The sequence below is a fragment of the Myotis brandtii genome, unplaced genomic scaffold (genome assembly GCF_000412655.1).
Source record: "Myotis brandtii unplaced genomic scaffold, ASM41265v1 scaffold111, whole genome shotgun sequence".
In the NCBI taxonomy this organism is placed as follows: domain Eukaryota; kingdom Metazoa; phylum Chordata; class Mammalia; order Chiroptera; family Vespertilionidae; genus Myotis; species Myotis brandtii.
In genome coordinates, this window is record NW_005353789.1 from 551,611 (window position 1) to 563,922 (window position 12,312).

Genomic DNA, 12,312 nt, shown 5'->3' on the forward strand with positions numbered 1-12,312 from the left:
GGACTTGTATGCATGCATATTAACATAACCAATGGACACAGACACTAGGGGAGTGAGGGCATGTGCTGGGGGGTGGGAGGGCCGGGGAGAGGTCAATGGGGGGAAAAGGAGACACATGTAATACTTTAAACAGTAAAGAATTAAAGAAAAAAATGCCATCACTAAGATTGCTATTTGGTTTCCTTCTTTATATTATAAAACCTATGTCTTGGTCTTTAATTTCAGTTCTTGGTTCTTTTTCCAGCACAATCACAGGAGAGTAGGAAGAGGATTTTGCATAAGTTATTGCAGCCCTTCACAGAGGTCTTAAGTTCATCTTGCAAAACCTCTGCAGCAGGGGGAAGCCTTTAGAAACTGGAACGACCTTGAAAAGCTGCCTCTACCCATTGCTTGGGTCTGAGCAGGTAGAGTTCAAAATGACCTCAAGGGGGCTTGAACTTTTATAGGCAACAGGCTGCGCTTTAGTTGACCCAGCCTGTGCAGACAAATTAAATCTAAATTAAATGCTAATGATGGTGGGGTCTGTGCCGCTCTTCTGGGGAAACTAAAATGCAGAGAAATGAGGCTCTAGCAGCTGTCCGTGATTGGGTCACTGCTCTCCCCTGTGCCCTGGCTTCCTAGGTTTACGCCAGCGCTGCTCTCATTAATGGCCCTGCTGCCAAAAAGACACACCTTTGTCAAGATGTTGGACTGGAAGAACATGTGTTCTTGCAGGAGAAGCTGAAAGTCCCCGAGAGAAGCCAAAGAAGAAAGACAGGAGTCCACACAGAAAAAGGTTACGGATGGTGTGATGCCTCCCTGAAGAGTACCACATGCAGGAGAACAAGCTTGGGAATTGCTGCTGCAAGTGGAGGCTGACTTATGATGTGGCCTTTTTTGCTATCTTTTCCTGCAGAATGAGCAGATTCTGGCAGATGCTCCTGAAACTTCTTGTCCATTCAGCAGAGAAGGAGTCTTTCCCATTATTTATTCCAAATGAGTAATTAGCTTGTCACTGATTTCATTCATAAATCATGGTCGATTGGGTTCCTATATCTGACACAGGCCACGAAGCTGACTAAGACCAAAGACTCCATTCCAGATTTCCGTGCTTCATGGGGAATTGCAGTGAGGAGCTGGGGGCCCTCTCTCGGCCCCAGGAGCCCTGGCTGGTCTCTGCGGACTGTGGGGAAATGGTCCCAGAGGTAACGCAAATCGCTCGGGAGAGAATGCACTCCATCCCACTTCTCTTGGGACACTTACCACATCTATATTGTGAATTAAAAAGCTTCCAGGTGTTACTCAGGTGTTTTATTGAAGCTCTCCAGTTTGGTGTTGCTCAGCATAAATGAGTAGTTTTCAGGTCCGTGACTGTTGGGGGCATGGTGGAGTTCTCTCAGATACAAAGCTCTTCTTGCCTTCAGGGCAGTACCGTAAGGTTAGCAATTTAAGTGGACTCAGAAGTGCACTCTTGGGCCTGCTGTATGCGGGGCGGGGGGCGGGGGGGTGCGCATTGTTTCCTTCCTAATAGAGTGCTCCAGCAGAGGCAAATGGTAAATCCATATCACAGGGGAGCACAGAAAAAGAGATGGGCAGGAGAAAGCAAAGCGGGGACATCTGTGGGATTGGATAAAAAGTAAAACAGAGAGGCACATACTTCTTTTACCTTGCTGGGTACAGGATAGTTAATAATTAACATTTAGCCCTAGCTGGTTTGGCTCAGTGGATAGAGCGTCGGCCTGAGGACTGAAGGGTCCTAGGTTCAATTCTGGTCAAGGGCACATGCCTGGGTTGCGGGCTCGATCCCCAGTAGAGGGCGTGCAGGAGGCAGCTGATCAATGATTCTCTCTCATCATTGATGTTTCAATCTCTCTCTCCCTCTCATTTTCTCTCTAAAATCAATAAAAATATTTTTTAAAAATCATTAACATTTACAGCACACAGACATGGCGTTGGGGGAACATAAAAATTCCTAACTAAAATCGGGTCATTCCCTCCATCAGCCAGTCAGAGGACAGTTCAGGGAGGGTGAGAGGGTGGCAGAGCCTCCGGGGCCGCGAGGCAGCACCGATGTGGCTGAGGGCAATTTTCTAGCAAAGGCAGCAACTATGGGATGTTAGTGGGCTCCACTCACAACAGCTGGGGGGTAAACACACTCACTGGCAAAGGGATTTTCCCCTGAACCCCCCAGCCCCTTTCCCCTATCCCCTCACACCAATCACCTCCACCACAGGGAGCCTGCTGTGGCTGCTGCTACTTCTGCCCATGTGGGCACAGGTGTCCAGTCCTGGAGAAATACAGTGGAAGAACCAGAACCAGAAAAAGAAGCCCCTTCCTCTTCTGAAACCTCCCATTAACAAAGTCTAATAAAGTGTTCATTACAAACGAGAAGTGTTTGAAGGGTCTATCCCATCACCACGAAACATAATAAAAGGTAAGTTTTGAGTTGAGCAGCAATGATTAATGACTGGCACACCTATAAGCTCATGTTTGACATTAAACCTTCCTTGCTTTTCTTCTTTTCCTCCATTCTTTTTGGGAGTTTATCACATCCATCAAAAACTAGCAAAAGAGCAAGTGTTGCCTCTCTTGCTCAGGCCAGCAGAACTGGCAGGTGGACCAGTGTCACAGGCTTCGTCCTGCCAGGAAGCTCTGAGCCACTGACAGGACCAGAAGTGGATGATCAATAGCATAAGATACCCATTCGGCAGAGCCTTGAGGGCCAAGCCCTTTGGAGGTGCTGGGAAAAGGAGGGTCGAATTCTGCCATGCATCTGCCCAGGCAGCGATGGCTGTTCACACTTTATTGAGGAAACAATGAAGTTCTGGTGGCTGGATTTGGTCTTAAAGTCCATGCTGTTGGTGACATTTGTGGAGTTGTTTTAAGGTTGTCAAAATAGCCAATGTCTCTCTCTTGGCCTGGTATAAAGGCCAAAGAATGTAAGTTTTGATGATGCTAACATAATAGTAATACACTTTCATAAAAATATATTTATAAGTATATTTTATATTAAAATAAATTTTAAAGTAAATTTTTCCAAAAAATTAGAAAATGAAAATAGAATTACATTATACGTTCCAATAGTCTCTTTTTCATTGTCATAAAGAGAGCACATGGTCATTATTATCTCTAAAAGATATAGAGAAGATTGCAAAGCACCATGGAAGGTTTTTACACATTCTCTTGTGTGTTAATTGATCTCCAAAGTCAATTTCAAATAATGTGCTCTGAGCTTTTATGTGTGACTGTAGAGCTGCGTGAAGCATCAGACACAGAGCTCATTTATACTCCTCGACTGCTTACCAGTACTACATACTTCCTATTCCTATATATTAGGAAAAAGCTCTACATTAATAGTATTGTTGAGTTTTTTATAACGTTTTAATTGTGCACTTACATGCATCAGAATAGCCATTCATTTCTTCTGGTGATCAATAGAAAAATGGCTAAAAATCAGCAAATGCCTTCATCTTTATGGGGTGATTCTACAAATTATTATAATGTTCTTCTATTTCTGGGAACATTATCATTTAGAGGATTCATGGTAATTAGTGAAAACCATAATGCAGTATATCTAATGAGAGATGTCATTGATGTTATTCTATTTACTTATATCTACTTTTGTGAATGAAACAAATGCTTTAAAATATTTGTCAATTTGATGATATAGACAAGTCTGGTGAGTAGATTGGGGGAACATTGTGGAGTCCTTGAAAACACTGGTTCTCTTCTTTGCTGTGCACAACTCCATACCCTCTGTTTGTGCCCCTTGCTCCTCAGGGCTGGCATACACCAGACAGTTCTCACTCTCTTCCTCTTCACTATAATCCTAAAATTAAAATGCATCTAGCTGACCATAAGTTTCAAATTTTTGCCTCTACATTACCTTTCCCCAAAGGTTTCCATGAACACCCAATGAAACGCTCATGTCCATCCACAAGATCACAGACAGGGCTCTGGGAGAGCTGGACCATGAACCAGAAAACCCGGACTTAAACCCCAGATTCACTCATCCCGTGTGTAAGCTCAAGGGTGTCACCTTGCCTCCATAAACCTCAGCTTCCAAACTTGTAAAATGGGGATCTCTTGCCCAGCCCCGTGGCTCAGTGATTGAGCATTGACTTATGAACCAGGAGGCCATGGTTCAATTCCTGGACGGGGCACATGCCCGGGTTGTGGTCTCAGTCCCCAGTGTAGGGCATGCAGGAGGCAGCCAATGGATGATTCTCTCTCATTGTTGTTTCTATCTCTCTTCCCCTCTCCCTTCCTCTCTGAAATAAATTTTTTAAAAAGTCAGAGAAAAGGGGGCCTTGGGGACAGGTTCAGGGGGTTGTCCAGGATGAACTGCCACTGCCCATTGCTGCCCTCCCTGGTTGCAAGCCTTGTGGGGTCCCTTGATGGTTAGGAGATGCATGCCTGTGGGGGGAGAGGAGCAGAGGGGGGAGGGGAAAGGCAAGGGCGTGCCCCTGGGAGAGACCTTCATTTTGAGGGGAGGCCTTAGGGGGAAGGTCTCAATAGACTATTCATCAGTTTTATGCTGATGTGCCAAAATTAGATGTACTTCCTTAACTTCCTCTGTCCTTGGGCGTGGTTAAATAAATTTTTCCAAAAAATTAGAAAATGAAAATAGAATTACATTATACGTTCCAATAGTCTCTTTTTCATTGTCATAAAGAGAGCACATGGTCATTATTATCTCTAAAAGATATAGAGAAGATTGCAAAGCACCATGGAAGGTTTTTACACATTCTCTTGTGTGTTAATTGATCTCCAAAGTCAATTTCAAATAATGTGCTCTGAGCTTTTATGTGTGACTGTAGAGCTGCGTGAAGCATCAGACACAGAGCTCATTTATACTCCTCGACTGCTTACCAGTACTACATACTTCCTATTCCTATATATTAGGAAAAAGCTCTACATTAATAGTATTGTTGAGTTTTTTATAACGTTTTAATTGTGCACTTACATGCATCAGAATAGCCATTCATTTCTTCTGGTGATCAATAGAAAAATGGCTAAAAATCAGCAAATGCCTTCATCTTTATGGGGTGATTCTACAAATTATTATAATGTTCTTCTATTTCTGGGAACATTATCATTTAGAGGATTCATGGTAATTAGTGAAAACCATAATGCAGTATATCTAATGAGAGATGTCATTGATGTTATTCTATTTACTTATATCTACTTTTGTGAATGAAACAAATGCTTTAAAATATTTGTCAATTTGATGATATAGACAAGTCTGGTGAGTAGATTGGGGGAACATTGTGGAGTCCTTGAAAACACTGGTTCTCTTCTTTGCTGTGCACAACTCCATACCCTCTGTTTGTGCCCCTTGCTCCTCAGGGCTGGCATACACCAGACAGTTCTCACTCTCTTCCTCTTCACTATAATCCTAAAATTAAAATGCATCTAGCTGACCATAAGTTTCAAATTTTTGCCTCTACATTACCTTTCCCCAAAGGTTTCCATGAACACCCAATGAAACGCTCATGTCCATCCACAAGATCACAGACAGGGCTCTGGGAGAGCTGGACCATGAACCAGAAAACCCGGACTTAAACCCCAGATTCACTCATCCCGTGTGTAAGCTCAAGGGTGTCACCTTGCCTCCATAAACCTCAGCTTCCAAACTTGTAAAATGGGGATCTCTTGCCCAGCCCCGTGGCTCAGTGATTGAGCATTGACTTATGAACCAGGAGGCCATGGTTCAATTCCTGGACGGGGCACATGCCCGGGTTGTGGGCTATGCCAGAAGCAGCCAATCAATGATTCTATCTCATCATTGATGTTTCTATCTTTCTCTCCCTCTTCCTCTTCCTCTTCCTTCCTCTCTGAAATCAATAAAAATATATACTTAAAAATAAAATAAAATAAAATGGGGATCTCCATCCTGCCCTGTGTGAAGGTCACATGAGATTCTACACAGGAAAGCACTTTGTAAAAGAATAACCTCTTTACTATGCTGAAAGCACAATGGTTTAGTTGGCAAAGGACATTGTCGTGGGCTGAATTGTGTGCCCCTAAATTCATATGTTGAAGCCCTAACCCTCAGTACCTCAGAATGTGACTGTATTTGGAGATAGGGAATTTAAGTGGTAATTACATTTAAATGGGGTCATTCGGGTGGGCCCTAATCCAATATGACTTGTGTTCTTGTAAGAAGAGAAGATTAGGACACAGGCACACAGAGGGAAGACCCACAGAGAAGATGGCCATCTACAAGCCAACAAGAGAAACCAACACCTCCAACACCTTGGTCTCAAACTTCTAACCTCCAGAACTGTGAGAAAACAAATATCTGTTACTCAAGCCACCTGTCATTGGTACTTTGTTATGTGAGCCCTAGGAATCTAGTACAGACATGTACATATTTTTTAATAGAAAAGAATACAATTAGTAAACAAAAGCACTCAAATCCAGATGAGAAATCCTCACAAAACAGTGACTTTTGAGTTTGCTCCTGAAAAATTAAGGGAATTGTTAACTTCCAATGAACTCGTAATCAATATTCGGAGTTTGTTTGCAGGTTTTTAAAGAAAAGTATTCCATATTTTGCCAAAAATGAGTAACTTTGAAACACAAAACTTAAGTTTGTAATTCTGTATCAATGAAATAAACACAGACCACAAACTAATTTAGGCCTTGTTCAAACAGGAATGTGCGCAGATGCAATCTAAACTCTGCATTGCTTCGATAGGGCTCTGTGGTGAGCTGATCTTAGGGTAACATATGACAAATAGATTAGGTGCATTGATCTATTTGCATTGAATCACTGTTGCTGTAGCATTTTTGACATGGTAAGCCTGGGTCTGTGACTGCTTCGCTGGGATGGATATGCCGGACAGCCACGCAGCCACCATCCTGACTATCTTCCAGGGTGTCTTTGAAACCCGCAGAGGTGGGAAAACCAAAAGCCATGCTTTGCTTCCCAGGCTTTCTTGCAGCTAGGGTTCTATACATGAAGCAGATGACATCAATAAGATGCATGCACATCCCTACTGCTACTTACTACCTATGTGCACTCGAAATGCTTACTCTCTCTTTATCACGGGCTCCTTGTCTGTAAAATAGGGATAATCTCTCCTAGGGTTGATAGGAGAACTGAGTTAAATGACATACATTGCTTAGCCTGACACATAGTATTAGTAAGTGTTAGCTTTAGGATGAGCATCGTTGTTGCTACTTTAGGTGGGAGTGAGCTGGAGTCCATCTTCCTGCTATGTAGCTGTCTTCCTCTGGCAGGCACTGTCCTGGGGTTTTCCACCAGGTCCTGGTACCATTAGCTTCATGGGTGCCCTAAGGCAGCTGGTCCTGGACAGCATAGAAGTAAGCCTCTGCAACCACAGGTCCTCCTCCTTTAGTCCCTGATTCCCATTCTGCAGTATGTTCTTGAGAGTCATCCCAGAAGCCCCGCCTAGAGCCCTCTCCTCCGGCCCCTGCAGCGAGTTTGTGTTTAATTCTCTTTTTCAAAATCCATTTCTGCATAATATACATGGAGTGGCAGCTGTTTTCTACAACTGAGTCCTGAGGGATCTGCCCATGAGAGCCCTTTTCTCAGTTACCCTTTGCCCAGTTTATAGGTATGAAGATAAACAGGAAAACTGACAGGTAAAGGCTTCATAGAGCTGTGTTAGCATTGGCACAGCCCAGCCTGCAACCCGGGTCTCCTGCTCAGTCCTTTTCTACTAGATCAGACTCCAAGGAAGGGGGTTTGTCTAGATTAGTTATCTGATCCTGGTAATCACACCCCGTCTCCCCTCAGAGACAGGAGAGAAAGGGGAGGAAAGGAACTCTCTTCATGTGTTGGGCACCCCTCTAGAGGCAAGAGCCCAATCTTCTTCATCTTGAATCCCCAAAATTGGTGCGATCTGTATAAGCTGATTAAATATCTGTTAAAAGATCTGAACTAAGCTGCTGAACGGGGTATATTACAGAATTCACAAATCTCCACTGGAAAGCACAAGTTCCTGAAGAAATCAAGGGAACACGACACCGTGCTTATTTCTATGTATATTCACGTTGATTTTGCAGACTGAACTTACTGTGAACTGTACTTGCTTTAAGCTGGGAATGTTCTAACTCAGAACATAGTAAAACTGTTTAGACTATGATCCTTCTTTCATTTAACATTGCATTACTTTTTTCCCTAAAGAATTAAATTTTTAAGAGTCAGATGATCTGACTACTATTGAGGAAGTGGCCTTTATTTCTTTGTCAGACTTCTTTGGGTTTCAAAGAACTTGAAACGCAAGCAAAGTAACCTCGGATGAATGAGAGGCTTTATTACTAGTACAAAAGGCTGGCTCACTTCACAGATTCCCAGGACAGGATGTGTACTCATGTTCACAAGGAAATGAGAACAGAAAGTTATCAGAACTCAGCTGCTTTGTCTCTCTCCTGAGCTGCCCAGCCCTTATCCACCTTTGCTTTGTTTGGCACAGCTGTCTCTCTCCCTCTCTCCCCCTCCCTCCCCTCCCCCTCCTTCCAGATGGGCTCCCTGAGTGAAGGTGCAGGATGGCTGCCCTAGCGCCCGGATCTCTAAGTCTCAATTTCCCAAAAAGGAATGACCAAGTTTAGATTGTATTCTCCTCCTTAGCCAATCAACTGTCACAGGAAACAGCAGCCATCATAGAGTACAAACTTACTGCGCAGAATCAACCCTGTGGACGGGTGGGAGGAGCAGTTCTTGGGAGGCCTGAAGAGTAGGCAAACACACTATAGCGTGTGCACACGATCCCAGGGAACAAAGACTTGGTAACTTTAGTGCGAAATTAACATATCTGTTAAGCTACCTGATATAGGACTATCATGACCTCCACATTTGCCCGGCTGGTGTGGCTCAGTGGTTGAGCGTCAACCTATGACCCAGGAGGTCAGGTTGGATTCCAATCAGGGCACATGCCCACATTGGCTGGATCCCCAGTAGGAGGCATGTGGGAAGCAGCCAATCAATGATTCTCTCTCATCATTGATATTTCTATCTCTCCCTCTCCCTTCCTCTCTGATTTTTAAAAGTCTTAAAAAAGAAAAACAAATTGATACTCTGCATAAGAAAATGTATTTTCTTATAGCAACTAAAAATAACCCACGTTAGTGCAGAGGCTTTAGAATTTTCCTTATCCAAGCAATATGATACGGCTGCTCTGAGAACAGTTCTCAAAGAAACTAGAAAGTTCACTAATGAGATAAGTGAAAATAGAATCTAGATGTCGCTGGGTGGCTAAATCATGCTCAGGATGCAAATTAGGCAATGTGAAAGGGGCATCCATTTATTCGGGCCACCAGGGCACTGTCTAAGGAATTGTTATTCTGGTAAATGAGGGTGAATGGGACCCTGGTGAGTGAAAATTTTGAGGCTGCTTCCAAAAGGTCTAATTTGCACCCAGGGAGTACAAAGAAGAATCTGGGTGGAATAAATAGCCAGATAAATAACGCAAAGGCAGAGAGCCTGGGCCAAGGTAGACGCCGTGTTTGAGAGATCAGGTACTGATGGAAAGATTTCAAGTGTGTTTTATAGGAAGGTGACATAGTGATTGATTGACACAGGGATTTAACACAACCTGTTCTCCTTATCACTTACCTAAAATAGGTTTCCTCCATTGCAGTAGTATGTATCATCCCAAAACATTTTTTTAAATGTCCTTATAGGTGGTTTTTATGCACAGAGAGAGTTTCATTTTAGAAATTATTATTAAAATTATTCAAACATAAGCTTTTAAGAAGTGGCAGTTTTAAAAGCATATAATTCTCTTCATAAATCTAGACAATTTTAACATTCACCTTAAAGAATTTTTAACATATTTTATTTCCCTTTCAAGTACTGCCTAAACAAACAAACCCTTCCCATGTTCTTAGGTAAGTTAAAATCTAAAAGTTAACTTATAACGCCTCAACTTAGAATCATGAGCTAAATCAATTGCTCAAATTTACATTTAATTGGGAATTATAAAGCTAAATATTACTCAGACATGGAAGCATGGAACAAAGTGAAGAATCTCAGAGGGAAGGCAGGGGACAGAGGGTGGGTGGGAAGTAATCAACCAAAGACCTTGTATGCATATATGCATGACCCATGGACACAGATAGTGGGGTGGTGAAGGCTGGGACTGGAGGGGGTCAATAGGGGAAATAGGGGGACACATAATATTTCCAATAATAAAAAATTTTTAAAAATATATGTACAGGGGTTTTTTTTAACCCCAAAATACTCACGTATTTTCTTAAACACCGTTATACTTTATGCTTTTTGAGGCTGAGAGATGCTTACCCATAAAGAGAAAACATCATACCATTTCTTACTTTTGGGGAATTACCTTCTCAGATGTTCAAGAGTTTGCAGAACAACCAGAAATTTCAGCCTGGACATTAGGCATGGACTACAGACTTCCAGGAGAGCTCTTCTTACAACCTTGGCCTAAGTTGAGTTTCCTTTTATAATTATTACTAGAGGCCTGGTGAACGAAATTCGTGCACTGGGGGAGGGTTGTCCCTCAGCCCAGCCTGCCCCCTCTCCAATCTGGGACCCCTCAGGGGATGTCCGACCCCTGTGGGATTGGGCCTAAACCGGCAGTCAGATATCCCTCTCACAATTTGGGACTGCTGGCTCCCAACCGTTTGCCTGCCTGCCTGCCTGATTGCCCCTAACCACTCCCCTGCCAGCCTGATCGATGCCCAACTGCGCCCCTGCCAGCCTGGTCACCCCCAACTGCCCTTCCCTGCAGGCCCGGTCCCCCCCAACTGCCCTCTCCTGCCGGCCTGGTCACCCCCGATTGCCCTCCCCTGCTGGCCCGGTCATCCCTAACTACCCTCCCCTGCCAGCCTGATCGCCCCTAACTGCCCTCCCCTGCTGGCCATCTTGTGCCTGTGTGCGCTGCCATCTTTGAGGGCAGGACAGTCAATTAGTATATTCCCTCCTTATTGGCTGTGGGTGCCGCCATCTTTGCGATGGTGTGAGGGTCAATTAACATATTCCCTCTTTATTAGATAGGACTAGAGTCCTGGTGCAAAGATTCGTGCACTGGTGGGGTCCCTCAGCCTGGCCTTTGCCCTCTCACAATCTGGGACCCCTTGGGGGATGTCGGACTGCCAGTTTCAGCCCGATCCCCACAAGTCAGGCCAAGAGACCCCACTGGTGCAGGAATCCATGCACCAGGCCTCTAGTATGAATATAAGATCTTTGGTTAATCTCTTCCCACCCTCCCCCCTTTCCTCTGAGATTCATCTGTTCCATGTTTCCATGCCTGTGTATTGAGCATTTGCCTCCTGATGGTCAGTGCGTATCATAGCTACCGGTTGAACAGCCAAATGGTCAGACGGTCGGATGGTGCTTAGGCTTTTATATATATAGATAGTTTCTTTATGTAATAATTTAAGGAGAGGATAGTCACCAACAGGGCTAATATAAGGAGGGGATAGTCACCAAGCAGAGTGGCACAGTATCTAGGACCTATGATACTTTTAGGTGCCCACAAATATATTTTAATTTTAATTACTTTTAAACTCAGAAGAAAAATCTATCCTATCTAATAAAAGAGAAACATGGTAATTAGCCGTACGACCGCTACCCTTCCCATTGGCTAATCAGGGCAATATGCAAATTAACTGCCAGCCAAGATGGCGGTTAACCACCAACAAAGATGGCGGTTAATTTGCATATGTAGCTGCAATGCTGGGAGGCGAAAGGGGAAGGACTGAAGAATGATGATCGGCAACCCAGGCGGCAGGCAAGAGCTGGGGGGTGGGCAAAGGCCACCTTCAGCCGGTGATTGCCATCAGAAAGCCAATTGGGGTTGCTGGCTGGCCTACGCCCAGCAATTGCCATGGCGATCGGAGGGCGGGAGGGCCAGGGCGCAGGCCAGGCCACAACCCCGGACGCCCCAGAAGCTGCCTGCCCGCGCCCATGTGCAGCAGCAGAAGCCGACAGCCCAAGCCCGTGTGCAGCCTCTGAAGCCACCTGCCCACAGCATGTGCAGCCACAGAAGCCGCCTGCTCACGCCTGTGTACAGACACAAAAGCCGCCTGCCGCCGCCTGTGACCTGATCTGGCCCCGGGTTGCAGGCCCGCGCCCGTGTGCAGCTGCAGAAGCTGCCTGCCTGCCGCATCCCACTATGATCCACTGCGTTATGAGGCCAGAAAGCAAGGAGAACTTCCGCCCCTCAGTCAAAGTGGGGAGCGGAGGACATGGCCTCCCCTCCTAAAGTCGCCAAAGGACAGGACCTAACCTAAGCCACATCCTCTGAGACAGCCGGGCAGGCACCACTGACCCTCTCTGCAGACCGGGCCCCCCTCCCCCTTCCCCTGTCCCTGCACAGCTCCCATAGCTCCCCA